Genomic DNA, 24,670 nt, shown 5'->3' with positions numbered 1-24,670 from the left:
AATTTGGTGTTTGAGTGGAGCCTGAAATAGAATGCCACTTTTTTTGTTGTCATTAAAAAATAATCCTTAGGATAGAGGGGACCTTCTGAATAATATCAGATCAAGTAACTCGGCAGAGTAGGATAATCAAGGACAAGTAGCAAGACTAAAGGGGACTGCAGAGTAAAGAAAATTTCCTGAATCTTGAGAGCTTTTAAAGACTTCTCTAAGAAGCTTTATTCTTGATATTTATTTTTTTTCATTTGGGCTCCTATACACTTGGGGTTAGTAATTGGGAGTAGAGAACATATCTCAAGATGAAGAGTCTTAGAACTAAGAGTGAAAATTAGTAATGATAATGCTTGTTATCTGAAAGACAAAGCTTGAATAAATATAGACAGAGGTTCCTAACATTGTACAGGAAGTGGTGATCAAAACCATACCTAAGAAAAAGAAAGGCAAAATGGTTGTCTGAAGAGGCCTTACAAATAGCAGAGAAAAGAAGAGAAGTGAAAGGAAAAGGAGAAAAGAAAAGATATAGCCATCTAAATGCAGAGTTCCAAAGAATAGCAAGAAGAGATAAGAAAGACTTCCTAAGTGATCAATGCAAAGAAATAGAGGAAAACAACAGAATGGGAAAGACTAGAGATCTCTTCAAGAAAATTAGAGATACCAAGGGAACATTTCATGCAAAGATGAGCTCAATAAAGGACAGAAATGGAATGGACCTAACAGAAGCAGAAGATATTAAGAAGAGGTGGCAAGAATACACAGAAGAACTATACAAAAAAGATCTTCATGACTCAGATTATCATGATGATGTGATCACTCACCTAGAGCCAGACATCCTGGAGTGAGAAGACAAGTGGCCCTTAGGAAACATCACTATGAGCAAAGCTAATGGAGTTGATGGAATTCCAGTTGCTGTTGCTGTTGCTAAGTCACTTCAGTCGTGTCTGACTCTGTGTGACTCATGCCGTCTATGGAGATGACAGCCCACCAGGCTCCCCCCTTCCCTGGGGTTCTCCAGGCAAGAACACTGGAGTGGGTTGCCATTTCCTTCTCCAATGCATGAAAGTGAAAAGTGAAAGGGAAATCGCTCAGTCGTGTCTGACTCTTAGCGACCCCATGGACTGCAGCATACCAGGCTCCTCCATCCATGGGATTTTCCAGGCAAGAGTACTGGAGTGGGGTGCCATCGCCTTCTCCAAATGCAATTCCAGTTGAGCTATTTCAAACCCTAAAAGATGATGCTGTGAAAGTGCTGCACTCAATATGCCAGCAAATTTGGAAAGCTCAGCAGTGGCCACAGGACTAGAAAAGGTTAGTTTTCATTCCAATCCCAAAGAAATACAATGCCAAAGAATGTTCAAACTACCACACAGTTATACTCATTTTACACACAGTTATACTCATTTTACATGCCAAAGAATGTTCAAACTACCACACAGTTATACTCATTTTATATACTCATTACATAAAGTAATGCACAAAATTCTCCAAGCTAGACTTCAACAGCACGTGAACCAAGAACTTCCAGATGTTTCAACCTGGATTTCAAAAGGCAGAGGAACCAGAGACCAAATTGTCAACATCCGTGGGATCATAGAAAAAGCAAGAGAATTCCAGAAAAACACCTGCTTCATTGACTATGCTAAAGCCTTTGATTGTGTGGATCACAACAAACTGTGGAAAATTCCTCAAGAAATGGGAATACCAGACCACCTTAACTGCCTCCAGAGAAACCTGTTTGCAGGTCAAGAAGCAACAGTTAAAATCAGACATGGAACAATGGACTGGTTCCAAATTGGGAAAGGAGTACATAAAAGCTGTATACTGTCACCCTACTTATTTAACTTACATGAACAGTACATCATGCAAAATTCTGGGATGGATGAAGCTGGAATCAAGATTGCTGGGAGAAATATCCATAACCTCAGATATACAGATGACACCAACCTTATGGCTTGATGAAGGTGAAAGAGCAGAGTGAAAAAGTTGGCCTAAAACTCAACATTCAGAAAACAAAGATTTTGGCATCCGGTCCCATCACTCTATGGCAAATAGATGGGGAAACAATGGAAACAGTGAGAGACTATTTTCTTGGGCTCCAAAATCAAGGAAGACGGTGACTGCAGCCATGAAATTAAAAGACACTTGCTCCTTGGAAGAAAAGCTCTGACCAACCTAGAGAGCATGTTAAAAAGCAGAGACATTACTTTGCCAACAAAGGTCCATCTAGTCAAAGCTATGGTTTTTCCAGTAGTCATGTATGGATGTGAGAGTTGGACCGTAAAGAAGGCTGAGCACCAAAACTGATACTTTTGAACTGAGGTGTTGGAGAAGACTCTTGAGAATCCCTTGGACTGCAAGGAGATCCAGCCAGTCAATCCTAAAGGAAATCTCTGAATATTCATTCATTGGAAGAACTGATGGTCACCTGATGCGAAGAGCTGACTCATTAGAAAAGACCCTGATGCTGAGAGGGATTGAAGGCAGTAGGAGGAGGGGTTGATGGAGGACAAGATATTTGGATGGCATTACCAACTCAATGGACATGAGTTTGATCAAGCTTCGGGAGATGGTGAAGAACAGGGAAGCCTGGCGTGTTGCAGTCAGTGGGGTCACAAAGAGTCGAAAGCTATTTAACAGCAACAACGCTTCTTAAAAACACAGATTTGTACCCAACTCGTAAATTTTGATTAAGTAAATCCAGGGAGAAGATAGGAGTATGAATACTAGTACCAGCTAGTACTGCTGGTGATTTCATGTAAGTGCTGGTTATCCTTCCACTGCTTTATGTAACCAGCATGTCTATGACTCCTATCATTTTATGGAGACATTGATAGAAGTGTTACACAGGAAGCTCAGTGAACAGAGCACCTTGGGAACTCCTGGAGATCTAATTAATTGCATGTTCTTCATACCAATTTTTTTTTAATCTAATTGCTATTACTAAGCTCAATTTCTTCATCTTGTACACAAAATTCTTTGTCAGACAAGCACTTGTTGAATAACAAAAATAAACGAAGGTAGGAATGAAAGAAAGAGGGAAGGGAGAGAGAAGGAGGTAGGAAGGGAGGGAGGAAGAAGGAAATAACTTATCTTAGCATATCTCAATTTATCAAATTCCATTTTTATGAATACCTGTTTATTCATTAAGACCTTAAAATCATCTGCTTAACTCAAAGAATTTTGGCAGGGACTGGTATCAAACTTCCTACTCTTTTGTCTCAATTTCTGTTTTAAAAATTGGAATAAAGGTTTGCTCATTCTCAGGCTTCCCTGGGGGCTCAGATGGTAAAGAATCCTCCTGCAGTGCGGGAGACCTGGGTTCCATCACTGGGTTGGGAAGACCCCTGGAGGAGGGCACAGCAACCCACTCCAGGATTCTTGCCTGGAGAATCCCCATGGACAGAGGAGCCTGGCGGGCTACAGTCCATGGGGTCACAAAGAGTTGGACATGACTGACCAACTAAGCATAGTCTTCTGTCATCCATTGTTCTCATTGTGATTTCTGAAGAATTACAGAAGACATTAACAAGAATCAGCATGTTTAAGTTCTTTTAGTTGGTCCTGAGGTATAGTATATGTGGGCTGAAGACTTGGACTTCATTCATCTGGATGACATTGTGTGACCTATCTTGAGTTTCAATTCTTCTTTATAGTAAATGACATTCTTTTATTTTCTTTGGAACAAATGGAAGCAAAATTGGATGTGTTGATTCTTTCTGCTGGCTGTCATTTGTTAAAATAAAATTACTTTGTCTAAGAAGTTAGACAAGTTAGAGGGCACAGTAACCCACTCCAGTATTCTTGCTTGGAGAATCCTCATGGACAGAGGACCCTGGCAGGCTACAATCCATGGGGTAGCCTTTCCTGTCCTTATAACTATGAATATAACAAGAATAACAATGGTATAGGCTTTTTGTCACCCGTACTCTTGCCTGGAAAATCCCATGGACGAAGGAGCCTGGTGGGCTACAGTCCATGGGGTCGCTAAGAGTCGGACACGACTGAGCGACTTCACTTTCACTGTTCACTTTCATGCATTGGAGAAGGAAATGGCAACCCACTCCAGTGTTCTTGCCTGGAGAATCCCAGGGATGGGGGAGCCTGGTGGGCTGCCGTCTCTGGGGTCGCCCAGAGTCGGACACGACTGAAGCGACTTAGCAGCAGCAGCAGCAATATTATATATTAGGTATATAAATGATATAAAATTTCAGAATATTTAAGAAAATGGCCTAGTTTGGAAGATGAACACAACCCTGAATTATGTGTTCAGAATATTTTATAAAACAACCTTTAATTAACTCTATTTCACATCCTAATAGTAATTCTGAATTAGTATTTGTTAACGTAATGACTGTTGCACTAAAGTTGCTGAAAATTTACATGTGGTTTTTCCTGAAAGATTCTTATTCAACTATGGGATGGTATCTTTCTCTTTGAATGATTTTTCCATATAAATTTCCTTCTAATATGTCCAATAATCTGGATTTTATATTTTTTATTATTTTTTAAAATTTTATAGATTATATTGCACAGTTAGGATATAGGCATCTTGTAACTTATTGTGTGAATTGAAAACTACGTTACTGATAGGGTGAAAAGAGAGAAAGAAATAGTTGAGGTTAGAGGGTGTTTTAAGCAAGGATTGAAGGATTCTAGTTGCTAGATGAGATATAATTATGAACAATGTCTGGTTAAAAGACAAGTAAATTGCTGCCTATTAATAATGACTTCTCCTCCATTTCCCCACTATTGTATTTCTCTCTTGTATGTTCTCTTGGCAGTTCTCCAGTATTATACTCTCACAGTTGGAATGATTTATTTAGTGTTTAAAGTCCTAGCTAGACCATTTTTCCCCCTATACTTATGTACTTAGCATGTAATAGGAACTCAATATTTGTAGAATGAATGCTTTTTTTCAGCTTCTAGTAATCATATCTCTAGTATGTATGGGAGCTAATAATTGTTGAATGTCTGACCAAGGAAATACATATATATAACAAGGACAAAGGCAAAGACCACTATCTTTCCCAGAATATTACTCTCTGTATTGCTTTTAATTTTCACATATCTACTACCCACTCTTGTTCTGACTCCCAAATTTCTTCATTGGAGAGCACTGATGAATAAATTGCCTTACTAATACTGACCCTCCAAGAAGATTTATGTTCTTAAAGAAGTTAATATCTGAAAGACTATATCAATAATGATAAGATTTCATATTGATACACTTGTCAGAGATGGGAATGATATTTTGTGGAATGGAGAATGAGTTCCTTTTCCTTCTAAAACTCACATTCATCAGAACTGATTCAAATGTATTCTTTTTAACGGCTGAATAATACTCCATTGTGTATATGTACCACAGCTTTCTTATCCATTCATCTGCTGATGGACATCTAGGTTGTTTCCATGTCCTGGCTATTATAAACAGTGCTGCTGTAAGAATCGAATCGCCAGTCTATGTCCGATGCAGGATACAGCATGCTTGGGGCTGGTGCACGGGGATGACCCAGAGAGATGTTATGGGGAGGGAGGTGGGAGGGGGGTTCATGTTTGGGAACGCATGTACACCCGTGGTGGATTCATGTCAATGTATGGCAAAACCAATACAGTATTGTAAAGTAAAATAAAGTAAAAATAAAAATTAAAAAAAAAATAAAACACACATTCATATTCCTGCCCCCCCCCTTTTTTCCATAGATGTGTTTTGAGCACCTAATTGCTAAATTATTGGAATTAGCAAAATGATAGAAAGTGATGTGAGGGAAAGGGTCATTTGGTGGAGAATCTTCCAAGACCAGCAGAGGAATTTGGACCTGACATTTCATGCCAAGGAAATATTGCTTTCTTCAGCTAGACAGTGACAGCAAAATTTCCATATGTTATTTAGTGAAAGTCAGTGGAACAAACTTTAATGGTATGCTTTTGTATATTTCATGCTTCTCTTTAAGAAGACTAAACACAAATTAGGAAATGCTAGACCAATTGTTTTAGCTAAGCAATAGAAATTCAATATTGTCCTGCACTGGGAAGCACAGTCTGATATTTTTATTTGATTATATTATATAAGTCAAATATTGTTGTTACAGGTTTATATAATTCACTTAACTATGATTTTAAGAGTTATTTGCAGCATAAGAAAACATCAGAGAAAGGCATAAAAGCAGAGCTCAAAAACAAAACCATCTCTCATATAAACATTCTATGAAATTCCTTATTTGTTTTACCTGAAGTAAAACTATAGTAAGTACAGCATAACCTCTTTACCTTCTACCTTTAAAGACTACTTCTCTGGAATGTGTTAATAATTCTGAGATATATGTTAAGTGAAAAAGAAAAAAGTACTTGATAGTTTGGAATATTTGAACAGTCTATTTCCAACAGATATTTTTTTAATGTACATAGAACTTGGGAATAATTCATTACTCAGTAACACTTAGTTCAATTCACTAAACATTTAAGACTGAAATGTTACTATGATGAACATGAAAGGCTCTTTGCCACTCAGTAGAGTACTCGTATTCTGTCTCTTCTGGATACTCTTTCAGAGTCACCCACTACCTCATATAAAGCCTTAACAGGCTAGAAAAGAGCATCCCACCGTGGACAGATTCAGCCCCCAGACAGAACTATTGCTTGGTTATAGTGTTCAGGCTAGAATTTCAGTCTCCAAATGCCTCCTGGGCCTGGCATCTCACAATCATACATAGCACCTCTGGGTGTTCACTTTAGTTCCCATGTTCTTCCTGGGTTTTTGATGCTATTGTTGTTCATTTATAAAATCATGGTCATTTCTCTGGGCAGAAAAACTTCTTAAGATTAGAGCTTTTATTTTATATCAAAAGAAAATAAAAAACAAAATGAATGACTGAACAGTAACATGCATTTTTTTTCAAGTGTTAACTCATATAATCCTCAAAAGAGTCCTTTGATGTAGGTTTTATTATATTAAATCACTAAGATTTAGAAAATAATGTTTAGTGGTTGGGTGATTTGCTTAAAGTTAAAAAGCTAAATGGCAAAAGAACAAACTTAGATGCAAGAATAGACGCCTTAGGTTTAGTTCTGACATCAAACAGCAAGCAACCTTTAATAGCCCACTTATTCCTTTGCCTCGAAACAGTCATCTGAACAACCAAAACTCATCCAACCCCATAAGGTGCCCACCAAGGAACACAGAGAGCTGGTTCGAAGTGGTTATTTGAATAATTTAAGGGAGTATTTTCTGTATTTTGTTTCACTTTGGGGTTCTTATGTCCTAAAGGGAAAAATTCAAGAAGTAAAATAAAGGAAAAGTTCTGAGCTTGCTTTATCCCTTATGAAATAAAGGAATCAATAAATGTTGGTTGAATGTTGAATATATTTGCTATACTCAGAAGTTAGGTATGTGCTACAACACTTTAACCTGGGAGATAGAAAAGAAAAGCAAGAAGTCCTCTTGTTTTTCTGATATAGAAATAGGGCTAGCCGATGAGTGCCTTAAAGGAACCTATTTTTGTGCTTTCAAAAAGAAAGGATCAAGTAATTAAAATGTCTTATGCAATTAAGAGTATTTTAGGAGTATATCAATAGTTCTATGAATTACAGTAATTTTCTTTCTCACTTCCAGTAAGTTTACCCAATGATAAATGGAGCCACATAACCAAAGAGACAGATAATTTACCTATGGCTCAGAGGAGAGCTACAAGAATAGTCAAATAACTGGAAATTGTTTTGCAGAGGAAGGGATAAAATAGCAGGCTTTTTATCCTGAGGAAGGACTTTTGAAAAAGCATTTTTGAAAACTGGACAGAAAATAAATACAATTGAATAAAAATCTGATCTAATTCTTCTATGTTTCATATGGAATCCTAGGAAGAATCATCGCAATAATTATCCAAAGTAACATTCAGTGTAGCAAAAGAGATGTTTGGTCTTAAATGTAAATGCGTTTAAGTGTAGAATGCCCAAATTAACAGGTCAAAGGAAAAGTATTAATATGTGTGCACTTTCTAACAGTAAAAAAATAGGCTAGTTTGTAAATACTGTATTCTTCAATGAAGAAAACAAAGATCAAGAATAAGATGTTGGATAGTCTTATCAACCGGGTCACCTTTAAAGACTGCTTTTCAGGATAGCAAAAATGTGCAACAATTAAACTTGACACATGTAACTAAAACATTCATTGTTATACTAGCGGCAGTACTTTTATTAATAGAGTTCACAATTCAAAGCACAACAAAGAATTATATATTAGTATTGGTAGGAATACCAAATATTATCTCACAACTGCCACAATGTATTTGTTCTTATCTGACACAATCTGCACAGATCCAGGCTTGCTGTGTTTGATACAATTCAGTTCTTTCATCAATGAGCTTCTTTCATGATGTGCTGTTCCTGAATCTGACTGGAGACAGATTTTGGTAGATACTGGTGATGAGAGATACGTTTTATGTGAGGATGATGTTGAAGTTTCTCCTTTAACTTCTGGTTATAATCTGTGGCTGCTTTCTCTCATGATGTAAGCACCTAACTTTTCAGAAGCATTAGCTTTCCACAGATGAATGTTCATTTCATCAGATCCACACATAATGTACTTGCTGTCAGAAGTCCATTTCACACAGATAACGTGTTGCATTCTCTTTGTGTGATAGACTTCCTTGCTTCTGCTTTTGTCCACAGGAAAGATTCGAATAGATCTGTCAAAACTAGCAGACACAAACTCTTTCCCAGTGGGTGAGTAACCCACATCAAGTACTGCAGACACATGATGCATATGTACCATTATAAGAATGTGCAGCACATGCATATAAAAAGTATATGTTATAATCTTTGCTGCAGTAAAAACAAAAGCTTCTGCAGGGTTCCAGCAAATTGTATTTGTTCTCATATCTAAGACGACCTTTTTCAGAGGAGTAGCTTGCCTCGTATCATACAGTGCTATATTCCTGTCAGAAGAACAACTTCCCAAGAGAAATGTCTCAATTGGGTTAAATTTAACACTGCTTATACAGTCAAATCCTCAAGTCATTGAACATATAGGATTGGTTCTTTGTTCATCCCAAATGTCTATTTGCTGTCCACATGTGGAAAAACAGATTTTTCCAGTGATGATCAATTCCTGTATATGCTGTCTTTCCTAATATTGTAGGCAATGGTTCCTCCTCTTCTCCATAGCTTCGTCCATCCATTTTCCATTGTTTGGCAGTTTTGTCATCATCAACAGTAAAAAATCAAAGTCCCACAAAAGTGAGTACATATTCCTCGTACAAAAATACCTTTATGTGCTTGTATTGTATGAATACATTTTCATTTAGCGAACTTCCAAATTTTAACCTATCTCCATCACATGCCCCAGAAAGGACATTAGCCAGACTCTCTGGATGCTTTGCCCAGCAACTGACTCCATTTCAGTGATCATCCAGGGAAGCAAGTAATGGTTTTGCAAATACCTGTTCCAGTTTGGTAGCATTTAAAGCTCTTACATATTCCTGCTGCTGCTGCTGCTGCTAAGTCACTTCAGTCATGTCCGACTCTGTGCGACCCCATAGACAGCAGCCCATCAGGCTCCCCTGCCCTTGGGATTCTCCAGGCAAGAACACTGGAGTGGGTTGCCATTTCTTTCTCCAATGCATGAAAGTGAAAAGTGAAAGTGAAGTTTCTCAGTCGTGTCCAACCCTCAACGACCCCATGGACTTCAGCCTTCCAGGCTCTACCGTCCATGGGATTTTCCAGGCAAGAGTACTGGAGTGGGGTGCCATTTCCTTCTCTGCTTACATATTCCTGTGGGATCTCAAAATGATGTAAAGTAGGCTCATGGTTTCTTGGTACTCTCTGTAAGTCCAACTTGATTTCACAGATGTAGTTGTCTGGGTTCATGCTCAGAATCTTTACTTTTATCTTGCTGCTAATTGTCTCCTAATCTCATGAGCTTTCATCTCTAGGTCCCGTTGCCAGGGCCTCCTGCACCAACACATGCCACTTCTCCCAAATTCCTTCTTTTATTAATTTCTAATTTTGTTATTTTTGGTCACAGAATATATTTTGTATGACTTCATTCCTTTCAAATTTATTTGTACTTATTTTGTGGTCTAACATACAGTTTATTCTGGAGAATGTTCCATGTTCACATAAGAATACTGTGCCTTTGGTGGAATGCCCTATAGCTAGATGTCTGTTAGATCTAGTTGGTGCTGTTCAAGTCTTCTTTTTGCTTCTTGATCTTCTGACTAATTGTTTTATTCATTATTAAAAGTGGAATACTCAATGCACTGATTGTTATTGTTGGATTGTGTATTTTCCCCTTCAATTCTCTCAGTTTTTGTCTCATGTGTTTTAGGACTCTCTTAAGTGCATGTGTGTTTATATGTTTTGTTCTCCTAATGGATTGACCATTTTAGCTTTATAAATATATAAAATATTCTATTTAAAATCTCTAGTAACAATTTCTGTCTTAAAGCTTCTTTTGTTCAGTGTTAGCATAGTCACTTTCTATTTCTTTGGGTTATTGTTCTTATGGTATATCTTTTTCTATCTTTTTACGTTAAACCTATTAGTGCCCTAGAAGATAAAGCATGTCTCTTGTAGATGCTATGTAACTGGATCATTAAAAAACAAACAAACAAAAAACTATCCTGCCAACATTGCCTTTGGTTTGGAGTGTTGTGTACACTTACAATTAATATAATTATCAATAAGGTAGGACTTAATCTCCTTAATAAAATGGAAGCATTTTATTATTTGTTTTCTGTGTATTATATACTTTCTCTTCTCTTTCCTTTTCTCATTTATATCTTTCCTTTGTGTTAAAGAGGACTTCCCTGGTGGCTCAGACAGTAAAGCATTTTTCTACAATGCGAGAGACCTGGGTTCAATCCCTGGGTCGGGAAGATCCCCTGGAGAAGGAAATGGCAATCCACTCCAGTACTATTGCCTGGAAAATCCCATGGACAGAGGAGCCTGGTAGGCTACAGTCTATGGGGTCGCAAAGAGTCGGACACGACTGAGCGACTTCACTTCACTTCACTTTGTGTTAAAGCTATATTTTCTAGTTTACCATTTTAATTCCCTTGGAGTTTCTTGCATTATTTCTGTTATTGTTGCTATTTTCTTAATGGGTCATTATAATTAATCAGTTCAGTTCAGTCACTCAGTTCTGTCTGACTCTTTGCAACCCCATGAACTGCAGTACACCAGGCCTCCCTGTCCAGCATTGACTCCCGGAGCCTACCCAAACTCATGTCCATTGAGTCGATGATGCCATCCAACCATCTTATCCTCTGTTGTCCCCTTCTCCTCCTGTTCTCAATCTTTCCCAGCATCATGGTCTTTTCAGATGACTCAGCTCTGCGCATCAGGTGGCCAAAGTATTAGAATTTCAGCTTCAACATCCTTCAGTCCTGCCAATGAACATCCAGGACTGATCTCCTTTAGGATGGACTGGTTGGATCTCCTTGCAGTCCAAGGGACTCACAAGAGTCTTCTCCAACAACACAGTTCAAAAGCATCAATTCTTTGGTGCTCAGCTTTCTTTATACTCCTACTCTTACATCCATACATGACTACTGGAAAAACCATAGCCTTGACTAGATGGACCTTTGTTGAGAAAGTAATGTCTCTGCTTTTTAATATGCTGTCTAGGTTGGACATAACTTTCCTTCCAAGGAGTAAGTGTCTTTTAATTTCATGGCTACAATCACCATCTGCAGTGATTTTAGAATCACCAAAAATAAAGTCAGCCACTGTTTCCACTGTTTCCTCATCTATTTCCCATGAAGTGATGGGACTAGATGCCATGATCTTCGTTTTCTGAATGTTGAGCTTTAAGCCAACTTTTTCGCTCTCCTCTTTCACCTTCATCAAGAGGCTTTTTAGTTCCTCTTCACTTTCTGCCATAAGGGTGGTGTCATCTGCATATCTGAGGTTATTGATATTTCTCCCAGCAATCTTGATTCCAGCTTGTGCTTCCTCTAGTCCAGCGTTTCTCATGATGTACTCTGCATATAAGTTAAATAAGCAGGGTGACAATATACAGCCTTGACATACTCCTTCTCCTATTTGGAACTAGTCTGTTGTTCCATGTCCAGGTCTAACTGTTGCTTCCTGACCTGCATACAGGTTTCTCAAGAGGCAAGTCAGGTGATCTGGTATTCCCATCTCTTTCTTTCAGAATTTTCCACAGTTTATTGTGATCCACACAATCAAAGGCTTTGGCATAGTCAATAAAGTTTTTCTGGAATTCTCTTGCTTTTTTGATGATCCAGCAGATGTTGGCAATTTTATCTCTGGTTTCTCTAACTTTTCTTAATCCACCTTGAACATCTGGAAGTTCATGGTTCATGTGTTGTTGAAGCCTGGCTTGGAGAATTTTGAACATTACTAGCGTGTGAGAGGAATGCAATTGTGAGGTCTTTTGAGAATTCTTTGGCATTACCTTTCTTTGGGATTGGAATGAAAACTGACCTTTTCCAGTCCTGTGGCCCCTGTTGAGTTTTCCAAATTTGCTGACATATTGAGTGCAGCACTTTCACAGCATCCACCTTTAGGATTTGAAATAGCCCAACTGGAATTCCATCACCTCCCCTAGCTTTGTTCATAGTGATGCTTCATAAGGCCTACTTGACTTCAGATTGATGACTTAAAACAATCTATTTTGAATGAATACCAACATAATCTCAATAGTATTCAAAAACTTTGCTCCAGTATTGCTTCATTTCTTATCCCCTTTTGAGTTATTTTCATACAACTCTATATTTCATTACATATTTTTACATTATAAACAATCAACCCACATTTATAATTATTGTTTTATGCAGTTGTTTTTAAATCAAATATGAGGTGAAAAGAATTAAAAATAAAAATACATTCCTATTGTGTTTCGTATTTACTTATGTAGCTACTTTACCTATGCCCTTTATTTCTTCATGTGGACTTGAGTTGCTCTGTAGTGTTCCTCTGTTTTGGGTGGAAAGTCTTTTAGTATTCTGCCAATACAGGAGACATAAGAGATGTGGGTTCAATTCCTGATTTGGGGAGATCTCCTGGAGGAGAGCATGGCAACTCACTTCAGTATTCTTGACGGGAGAATCCCATGGATAGAGGAGCCTGGTGTGCTATGTAGTCCATGGTGTCGCAAAGAGTTGGACGTTACTGAAGCGACCTAGCATGTACATGGACACATTTCTTTCTTTCATTTTTTTCTTTTTTTTAGGACACAGCTACTAGTGCTTCTCTAAATTTTTGTTTATCTGGAAATGTCTTAATTTATCTTGAGTTTCTGAAGTATAGTTTTGCTGAATATAGAATTCTTGGTAGAAATTTTTTTTCTTCCAGGATTTTGAATGTTTCAACTCATTGGCCCCGGACTGCATGATTTCTGAAAAGTTAGCTATTAATCTTACTGTGGATCCCTTCTACAAGATGAATCATTTTTCTCTAGTTTATGTCTCATGAGTCTGTCTTTGTTATTCAACACTTTGAATATGTGTAGATCTCTTTAAATTTCTCTTTCATGAAGTTTGTTGAACGTTTTGGATATTTAGATTCATTTTTTTCTTCAAATGTGGATTAAATGCTACACAAATTGCTTTTCATTTTGGTTAATTTCCAGATTTCTCTGAAAATGTATTTTAAACATTTTTTTGTGAATATTCTTGTTGCTTTTATGGTGGAGTAGATTTTCAGAGATATTTATTTCTTCTAGAAGTGCTTCTTGCCTGCCTTTAGAAGAGCCAAAAATTGAGTCATATTTAAATTTAATGTTAAGTTGAACCAATAAGCAAATAAACTCAGATAAAGCAGAGTACTGGCAAGGGGTTTACTGATAGGTGAAATAAAGTAGATAAGATTGGTAAGCTAAAGGCTAAACTAAAAAGTTTTATTCTGAGTAAAACTGTTTGGAAGGTACTCGAGTTCATTGACCATGAGTAATATGAGAATAATGATGTTTGAAGATTATTGTAATGGTTTTATGTAGAGTGAAAAGAAGTGAAGCTGTACAAGAAAGGAGATGAGTTTAGTGGCAGTGCCAATAATGTACATGTGTGATGCCAAGGCATGTCTTAATATGTCTTAACAAGGCAGCTATTGACATAGAAACACAAGGGTAAATCAGTCATAGGATTTGGTGGTGGACTGAATCTGTGGAGGAAGAGAATAAATGAGTTTCAAAAGATATAAATATTGCTGCTCTGCTTCATAAAGATGATGGTAGAGTACTGTTAATGAGGATAATGAAAAAGCAGATGTGTGGCAAATTTTTATTTTGACATCTTATTTAACTAAGTTTCTTCTTAAACTTCTTGTACCAGGCATGTGATCATAAAAAGTAAATTAATAGTTGTGTTGTATTTTAAAAACAGGGTCTAATACCATCAAAAGCTAAATAGTATTATGAGGCTTCCTAAATCACATTAATTTAGGAAAAAGAGAAGAAAAGGAAAGTTTTTTTTTTTTAAATTCTAAAGATATTCCAAGATGTTTATTGTGTTAACTTACTTTTCTAACGTGTGATTCTCTGGCAAAGCAGATGTAAACAATCTACTGTTTTGTTAGTACAAAAAAATTGAGATTTAATTACTGTGTGTAGAAATGATAGGTTCATAGCCTTGAATGTGTATTAATAGAATGTTTTAATAATGTATCTTTTATAAGTGAAAGAGTCTTGGGTTCAAATTTCTCACTTCTTAGAACACAATGCTTTTTTTTTTTTTTGGTCAGCATGTGGATTCATTATTGATTTTCAAATGATTTTCCTCTTTTATTTTCCCATAGCCCTTGAGGAGAAAAAGGCAATAAAAATGAAATGACTATCAATGAGATGATTGCTTTAATCTCTGTAATTGAGAAATGTCAATTCCTGTGTGGGATCAAAGTCAGATTTCTGAACTCTTCCCTAACCTACAAACGTTTTTCATTGTTCACTTCTGTATGTACATCTAAAAAGGGAGATAGTAGTACATATTCTCATGTTGCCCTTGTACTGTAGTCTTCTCCAATAATATTTTAGCAATTATGTTATTCATCAGTGTTTATGTTCTTCCAGGTTTTTCAAAACATTAAATTACAGGGACTTCCCTGGTGATCCAGTGGTTAAGACTCTATGCTTCCAACAGAAGGGTCTCCTTGGGGAGGCATTGGAATCCTTAGGAAGTAGAACAGCTATTATAAAATTCATATTTTTATTTGACAAATATTTACTGGATGATTACTGTTGTCCTCTAATAAGGCTATAGTCTGGAGCTATAACACCTAATTTTAGGGATGATATGAAGCTATAGAGGACTTCCCTGGTGGCTCAGACAGTAAAGCGTCTGTCTACAATGCGGGAGACCTGGGTTCAATCCCTGGGTTGGGAAGATCCCCTGGAGAAGGAAATGGCAATCCACTCCAGTACTATTGCCTGGAAAAGGGGGTTTCCTTGGTGGCTTAGTGGTAAAGGATCTGCCTGCCAAAGCAGGAGATGTGGGTTTGATCTCTCAGTCAGGAAGATTCCCTGGAGAAGGAAATGGCAACTCACTCTAGTATTATTGCCTGGAAAATCCCATGGACAGAGGAGCCTTGTGGGCTACAGTCCAAGGGGTCACAAAGAGTCAGACATGACATAGTGACTAAACAACAACAACATGAAGCTATAGATTGCAAACTTGGCCACTCTATGGAGGTACTATAAAGTGCCTGCAATTTCGTACAGGCACAAAGCTTGTCTGTGACTGACAGGCTGGCTAAGTTGCTTCAGTCATGTCCAACTCTTTGCGACTCTCTGGACTATAGACCCCCAAGGTCCTCTGTACATGGGGATTTTCCAGGCAAGAATACTGGAGTGGGTTGCCATGCCCTTCTCCAGGGGATCTTCCTGACCCACGGATTGAACTCATATCTCTTAGTCTCCTGCATTGACAGGTGGATTCTTTACCACTAGCACCACCTGAGAAGCTTGTTTGTAGATTATATAAATCATGGGTCCTACACATCCATATCCATTTTTATCATTTTCAAATGTATATGTTTTGCTATGATTAATAAAGTAGAAATTTATTGTCAGTCTTTGCTCATGTATTTGTTTCAAACAACAAATTCTAAAAGTATAATTTATCTACTGGAGTTGGGCAGAGAATGCAGGATTCTTTTTCTGTGCTTCATCTTTCCATGTGGAGAGACACTGATCAGTTTAACTGGGTTTCTCTCTGCTCCTACTCATTCCTCAAGAGAGTTAATGTGATGTGTAAATTTGGGAACAGGAAATGAGCATTGTCCTTTTGATCTTCTCATCTGCAAAGAGTATGTGTAGTTGAGCTTAGTAGTAAGGATCCTATCTGTCCAGGCTTGGGAGACCTGAGGCTAAGTCTGTCTAATTCTGGGATGTACTAGTAAAAAGCCTATATTGCTTTGTACCTAAGCCATGTTCTCTAGTATCTTCTCTGTTGCTCACCAGTGTTGACATTTTAATCCATTTGCCTGAGTTTTATCCGTGGTTTGGCTAACTGCAGGCTCTGAGCCAAATCTGACCCACGCAGGCCAAATCTGGCAAGGCTCCTCTGTTTACATCTTTACACGTGTGTGTCTCTTTATTGCTACAACAGCAGCCTTGAATGGTTGTAACAGAAATCATATGGCCTGAAAAGCTAAAATATTTATTATCTGGCCCTTTGCAGAAAAGATTTGTCAACCCCTAGACTCCTATCTATAATTTGGGCAGAGGATGAAGACGTTATTTATTACACTCCCAAAATTTCTAAATTAATTCTGATATTACAATATAGGAATTTATAAAAATTTTTCCTTTGAAAAACATGCTTTATCATTCAAAATGGTAGAAACCCTTTGTATAAAAATGGAATGGACTTAGAGATGAGAGACTGCTATTTAAGTAACAGAAGGATGAGTTGATGAAGTTTGGACTAGTTTGGTGGTTATAAAAATAGAAAAATAACACTGGGTTTAGGAGTTATTATGAAATGCAAATTTTATAAAAGTTGATGACTGCTTCTTTATGGTAACAGTAAGCATGACAGAACAGGAGAAAGAATAATGTCTCCAAGAGTTTGAACCTAGGTGACTGGATGAATGTCCTAGGAGCAGTATGTAAGGTATTTTCTTATTTTGACTGCCTTGCCTTTGACCCTGTAAGTCACACATTCACTAACATCAGGAATAAAGATCCAAAAACTAGTTATAGTAGTCACCCCAGACTCTTCACTATTACCAGACCTATCAAACTGGACATATGACTTTGTAACTTTAACATCAGTCTAGCAGTTTGTTCTGATAAACTTGGTGACGCCCTTTGTGTTCTCATTAAGTCTCAGTTATTTTTCTAATAGGTTTATCTCCTTGCTCTCTATACCTAGTTGTGAACACTTTTACGTATGTATTGGATTGGCCAAAAAGTTACTTTGCTTTTTAAGAACACATAAAAAACATATTTTTCATTTTCATCACAAATTTCATTGAACAACATATTCACTGTTACCTTCTGCCATTTTCTGGGCAACTTCATAATTCCATCTTACACAGATTTTTTTTTTCTTTTTGGGCAAAAAACTGTTCCAAGTTCCTTTTTACAGTCTTCCAGGGAATTGAAATTTTTTCCATTAAGACAGTTTTGTAAAGACTGAAATAAATGGAAATTTGAAGGTGTATTGTCTAGCCAACACAGCAGATGAATCAGAACTTCCCAGCTAAGCTGTAACATTTTTTGCCTGGTCATCAGAGAAACATTCAGTCTTGCATTATTCCTGATGGATGGTTGTTGTTGCTGTTCAGTCGCTCAGTCATATCCAATTCTTTGCAACCCCATGGACTACACCATGCCAGTCTTCCCTGTCCTTCACCATCTCCCAGAATTTAATCAAACTCATGTCCATTGAGTCAGTGATGCCATCCAACCATCTCATCCTCTGTTTACCCCTTTTCCTCCCACCATCAATCTTTCCCAGCATCAGGGTCTTTTATAATGAGTCGGTTCTTTGCATCAAGTGACCAAAGTATTAGAGCTTCAGCTTCAGCCTCAGTCCTTCCAATGAATATTCAACTGATTTCCTTTAGGATTGCCTGGTTTGACTTCCTTGCAGTCCAAGGGACTCTCAAGTCTTTTCTAACACCACAATTCAAAAGCATTAATTCTTCAGTGCTCAGCCTTCTTTATGGTCTAACTCTAACGTCCATATGTGACTACTGGAAAAATCATAGCTTTGACTTCTCTTCCTGGGGAGGCCTTACAAATATCTGAGAAAATAAGTGAAGCTAAAGGCAAAGGAGAAAAGGAAAGATATACCTATCTGAATACAGAGTTCCAAAATATAACAAGGAGCTATAAGAAGGCCTTCCTCAGTGATCAGTGCAAAGAAATAGAGGAAAACAAGAAAATAGAAAGACTAGAGACCTCTTCAAGAAAATTAGAGATCCCAAGGGAACATTTCATGCAAAGACAGGAACAATAAAAGACAGAAATGGCAAGGACATAACAGAAGCAGAAGATGTTAAGAAGAGGTGGAAAGAATACACAGAAGAACTATACAAAACAGATCTTCATGACAGATCATCACCATAGTGTGATCACTCACCTAGAGCCAGACATCCTGGAATGTGAAGTCAAGTGGGCCTTAGGAAGCATCACTTTGAACAAAGCTAGTGGAGGTGATGGAATTCCAGTTGTGCTATTTCAAATCTTAAAAGATGATGCTGTGAAAGTACTGTACTATGAGCCAGGAAATTTGGAAAACTCAGCAGTGGCCACAGGACTAAAAAGGGTCAGTGTTCATTGCAATCCTAAAGAAAGAATGCCAAAGGATGTTCAAACTACCACACAATTGCATTCATCTCACACACTAGCAAAGTAATGTTCAAAATTCTCCAAGCCAGGCTTCAATAGAACATGAACCGTGAACTTCCAGGTCTTCAAGCTGGTTTTAGAAAAGGCAGAGGAACCAGAGATCAAATTGCCAACATCTGCTGGATCATCGAAAAAGCAAGAGAGTTCCAGGAAAACATCTACTTCTGCTTTATTGACTATGCCAAAGCCTTTGACTGAGTGGATCACAACAAACTGGAAAATTCTTAAAGAGATCAGAATACCAGACCACTTTACCTGCCTCCTGAGAAATCTGTATGCAGGTCAAGAAGCAACAGTTAGAACCATAATTGGAACAACAGACTAGTTCCAGATTGGGAAAGGAGTATGTCAAGGCTGTATACTGTCACCTGCTTACTTAATTTATATGCAGAGTATATCATGCAAAATGCCAGACTAGATAAAGCACAAGCTGGAATCATGATTGCTGGGAGAAATATCAATAACCTCAGATATGTAGATGACACCACCCTTATGGCAGAAAGCAAAGGAGAACTAAAGAGCCTCTTGATGAAAGTGAAAGAAGAGAGTGAAAAGTTGACTTAAAACTCAACATTCAAAAACCTAAGATCATGGCATCTGGTACCATCACTTCATGGTAAATATATGGGGAAACACTGGAAACAGTGAGAGATTTTATTTTCTTGGCCTCCAAAATCACTGCAGATGGTGACTGCAGCCATGAAATTAAAAGATGCTTACTCCTTGGAAGGAAAGTTATGACCAACCTCGACAGCATATTAAAAAGCAGAGGCATTACTTTAACAAAGGCCCATCTAGTCAAGGCTATGATTTTTCTAGTAGTCATGTATGTATGTGAGAGTTGGAATATAAAGAAAGCTGAGTGCCAAAGAATTGATGCTTTTGAACTGTGGTGTTGGAGAAGACTCTTGAGAGTCCTTTGGACTACAAGGACATCCAACTAGTCCAACCTAAAGGAAATCAGTCCTGAATATTCATTGGAAGAATTGATGCTGAAGCTGAAACTCCAATACTTTGACCACCTGATGTGAAGAACTGACTCATTTGAAAAGACCCTGATGCTGGGAAAGATTGAAGGCAGGAGGAGAAGGGGACAACAGAGGATGAGATAGTTAGATGGCATCACTGACTCAATGGACATGAGTCTGAGTAAACTCTGGGAGTTGGTGATGGACAGGGCGCCTGGCATGCTGCAGTCTAATGGGTCGCAAAGAGTCAAGACATTACTGAGTGACTGAACTGAACTGAAAAATTGATAAATTAGCCAGAAAGAGATTTATATCAATTGACACTTCAAATAAGACCCATTTTTCCAAGCCGTCACTAACACTGTGTTATAGCTATAGCAATTTGATCAGGAAAAGTAGAACATGTGTTACTTTAACTAGCATATATTTAATTATAAATGAGATCAAACATCTTTTTATAGAAGAAATTTCTAGCTATTTATCATGAATTGCACCTATCCTTTGCCGACTTTTCTCCTTATGTTGATCATCTCTTTAATCCCAATCTGTAATTCTGTTTATATAATAAAGATATTAGGTCCTTGTCACACGTATCAAAGAATTTTCCCAATTCTGTTATGTTTCTTAATTTTGATTTTGTATTTTAGTGGCTTTATGAAAGTTTCATGTTTGTAGGTACTCAAATCTATCAACCTTTTTCTCTACACCTCTGAATATGTGTCTGATTATAGCTTCTGATCAAAGAACATTCTTATTTTAAGATTATTTTGCAAGTATATTTACTTATTATTTAAATAGCTGCAATTTATTTTATTTAAGTAATGGAGTATTAATACAGTTTTATTAATTATTTCAAATGACTGGCCAGTTATCTTTTTTGGCAATTATTATATAATCCATTGTTTTACTACTGATTTGAAATACCATAATACAATAAATTTTCACAAGCATTGAATCTTTGTTCTTTTAAGTTCTCTTCTCTGTTTTATTGCCTTTCAATTATTGTACCAGAACCATTTATAATTCACTTAAATATCTGATAAATGTTGACCTCCATCCCCTCCATTATTTTTCTCTTTTCAAATTAATACCTAGCTATTGTCAGAGATTTATTTTTCCAAATGCACTTTAGGATCACTTGTCAAGATCCAAAAGGTGTGAGAAGGAAACCATTCCATCAGTTCAGTTCAGTTCAGTTCAGTCACTCAGTCGTGTCTGACCCTTTGCGACCCCATGAATCGCAACACGCCAGGCCTCCCTGTCCATCACCATCTCCCGGAGTTCACTCAGACTCACGTCCATCGAGTCATTGATGCCATCCAGCCATCTCATCCTCGGCCATCTCCTTCTCCTCCTGCCCGCAATCCCTCCCAGCATCAGAGACTTTTCCAATGAGTCAACTCTTCGCATGAGGTGGCCAAAGTACTGGAGCTTCAGGTTTAGCATCATTCCCTCCAAAGTAATCCCAGGGCTGATCTCCTTCAGAATGGACTGGTTGGATCTCCCCATTCCATACTACTGCATTAGATTTAAGACTTAAATTTACATTAAATTTAAATGAGAGTGAAAGGATCACTATCTTTGAAATATTGAGTCATAAAAAGATGTGTTTTTTCATTGGAGTCCAATTTTAATGTTCCTCTCTCAGTGCTTAATAATTTCTATTGCTTCTCTATGTATGTTACTTTCTGCTAGTGTTACTGTATTAGTTTTTAGGTGTTGCAGTAACTAGTAATCACAAATTTAGCAGCTTAAAAAAACATAACTTTGTTATTGTATGTGTCTTAAGTCGCTTAAATCATGTCTGATGCTGTGTGACTCTATGGACTATAGCCAGCCAGAATCCACAGGATTCTCCAGGCAAGAATACTGGAGTGGGTTGCCATGCCCTCCTCCAAGGGATCTTCCTGACCCAGGGACTGAACCCGCATCCCTTATGTCTCCTGCATTCACAGGCATGTTCTTTACCACTGAAGTGAAGTGAAGTCACTCAGTCATGTCTGACTCTTGGTGACCCTATGGACTGTAGCCTACCAGGCTCCTCGGTCCATGAGATTTTCCAGGCAAGAATACTGGAGTGGGCTGCCATTTCCTTCTCCAGAAGCTCTTTCTGACCCAGGAAATGAACCCAGGTCTCCTGCATTATAGGCAGACGTTTTACCGTCTGAGCCACCAGGGAAGTCCTAGAGCCTTACTATTAATATTTACATTTCTGGAAGTCTAAAGAATGTCCCCCTGGGCTAAATCCCAGGTTTTGATAGGGCTGCATTCCTTTCTGGAGACTCTAGAGGAGAATCTGTTTTCTTGCCAGTCTGTCTTCTATTAGCTGTGTTCATTTCTTGGCTCATGGCTGCCTTTATACCTTGAAAACCAGCAATGGCCAGTCAAGTCTCTCACATTGCATCAATCCAACACCAACTCTCCTTCCCTCTTTCATGTATAACAAGCATTGTGATACTGGGCCACTTGGATAATCCAGGATGATCTCCCCATCTCAAGATTCTTAACTTAATCGCATCTGCAAAGCTCCTTTTGCATGGGACATAATATATTCACAGGTTTTGGGAAAGTTAGGACATTATTGTCTTACAATGTCTTCATCCTCTTCTCCTACTCAAAGTTTTATTGTCTGATTGTTGCTCATCCTCTTCTCCCACTCAAAGTCTCTTATTTTCTTATTATTGTGTATTTATGTTGTTATCTTCCTCATTGTAAAGTCACTGTAAGTCTGTAGAGGATTCTTTTCTTGATACTGCAGGACACATCAGAGCAGTAAAACTGTATCCAATAGCTTTCACCTACTTTGAGTCATTTAGAATTGTGAGTCATCTCTAACTTTGAAAGAGCTATAAGACCACACTCCTTTGCATTAGTATTCTTTTTCCCATTATGAGAAAAATAATTCAGCAAGCAGTGAATACATGCAGGTATCTTGTATCATAGTACCAATATAGTACTTCTATTTCCATTGTCTTACTTACTAAAGTCTTCAAACTTGTCTAAGTCAAACCACCATCTTCTGTTCTCAAGAGATGACTTGTATCAATCAAGCTAAATTTAAAGTAAGTGGCAGACAACCTGCTACTTGCCAAGCGAATGCTCACATTGAGCTGAAACCTGTCTCCTTGTTACCATCTCTCTATCTGCACTCTTTCTGACAATTGTAGTGATTCCTGTTTTTCAAGTACTCGTGAAATGTGTTTTTACTACCTTTTCTCTTTTAATCGTTCCCCATATTACATGAGTTTGATACTCAGCACTTTCCTTATCCATGTGCAGAGAAAATAGTCCCTGTGGTCTTTGTATCTCCTCGAATGTAGGCCCCCATACCAAGCTGAGTGTACCAGGTGTGGTTTGCTGCAATGTTGGTTAAGCTGCTTCACTTTCCTGTATGTGGTTAAGAAAGAGCTGTATTTAGGAGGTAAGTTCACAGAGGTATCTTGTCAAAATTGTCTAGAAAAGCCTCTAGATCACTTTATTTCTGATTAAAAAAAAAAAACTACACCATTGATATTATTAAGAAATGACTATGCCCATACCTGGATCCCTGATCATTGCTAAGGTTTTTCATAAGTCAGAGGCCAAGTATCCTTCAGCCCTTTTGATGAATAAAATCGTGTACTCCTTTGCAAGAACTTCCCTCAGAGCTCAGTTGGTAAAGAATCACCTGCAATGCAGGAGACCCCGATTGGGTTCCTGGATTGGGAAGATATGCTGGAGAAGGGATAGGCTACCCACTCCAGTATTCTTGGGCTTCCCTTGTGGCTCAGCTGATAAAGAATCTGCCTGCAATGCAGGAGACCTGAGTTTGATCCCTGGGTTGGGAAGATTGCCTGGAGAAGGGAAAGGTTACCCACTCCTGTATTCTGGCCTGGAGAATTCTGTCAACTGTGTAATCCATGGGGTGGCAAAGAGTCAGACACAACTGAGTGACTTTCACTTTCACCTTCACTCCTTTACAAAGGATGGATCATATAGTTAGCCTGTCTTTTATAAAATTCCTAAACCAGATTATTCCCAATTCTAATTAGCGCAGAGGAAGGAGGGACTGTCATAGTCTCTAGTTTAAATATCATATTTGTATTAAATCAGCCAGTGTCACATTATGTCTTTAACTGATACATTACACACTGACTCACACTTTCATCTGTAACTCCTGTTTCTTTTTTCATGGTATTGCTAATCTATATACCCACATCCTGAATTTTTAAAACTCATTTCTTTATTAAACTATAGGACTTCATATTTAATCACTAATAAACTTTGACTTGTTAGACTAGCCCACTCCTCATGATCTTCAACTTTTATAGGAACATAGTGCAAACAGCAAGTGAAAGTATATTACTATTGTTTATTTTTCTTGGGGAGGCATAATATTAACTTATTAGGTGCTCTCAGTATACATATTTTAAAAGAAGCACTATTTGGTCTACACATTACACAACTAACTGTAACAGGTACAATAAAACTGACTAAGTAAGTCTAACCATTAAAGCTGGTCATTCAGGAACTATGAAGTTAGGCAGTATAGGGCCTTAGAGACATGTTTAGAATTTTGGGACAAAGCATTAGTACCTCATACCTCAGAAAAAGGCTAGCAAAGACCAAGGCAGAGAACACAGTCTTAGGCATGCTACCATTATAAAAATTCAAGCTCAGAAATAAGTCTGGGATTCAGGAACCAGGCATTTGAATAAAGATAGAGGCAAAATATCAAGAAAAAAGCAAAAGCTGCTAACTAAATTGGAGCCAAATTCTGCTAGGCTGGATACAATGGAAGCTTGAAAAGTGAGTCACCAACTGTTGGACCTCAATTCTTTAAATCTCTTTGGTTCATTTCCAGGATTTACCATAAAGAGTGCTTTGGCAATAAACGTGTATAGCAAAATCCAAA

The 24,670-nt window shown here is 37.8% G+C and overlaps 1 protein-coding gene and 1 pseudogene across 5 annotated transcripts in view; one reads left to right on the top strand and one right to left on the bottom strand.

Moving 5' to 3' along the window:
* Positions 1–24,670, top strand: part of ANKS1B (ankyrin repeat and sterile alpha motif domain containing 1B) — a 1,136,988-nt gene that overhangs the window by 371,172 nt on the left and 741,146 nt on the right. The window lies entirely within an intron of this gene.
* LOC138077967 (DDB1- and CUL4-associated factor 13-like) lies at positions 8,252–18,553 on the bottom strand (annotated as a pseudogene).

The sequence above is a fragment of the Capricornis sumatraensis genome, chromosome 4 (assembly GCF_032405125.1).
Source record: "Capricornis sumatraensis isolate serow.1 chromosome 4, serow.2, whole genome shotgun sequence".
NCBI classification, from domain to species: domain Eukaryota; kingdom Metazoa; phylum Chordata; class Mammalia; order Artiodactyla; family Bovidae; genus Capricornis; species Capricornis sumatraensis.
This window is presented reverse-complemented; position numbering and strand designations above follow the sequence as displayed.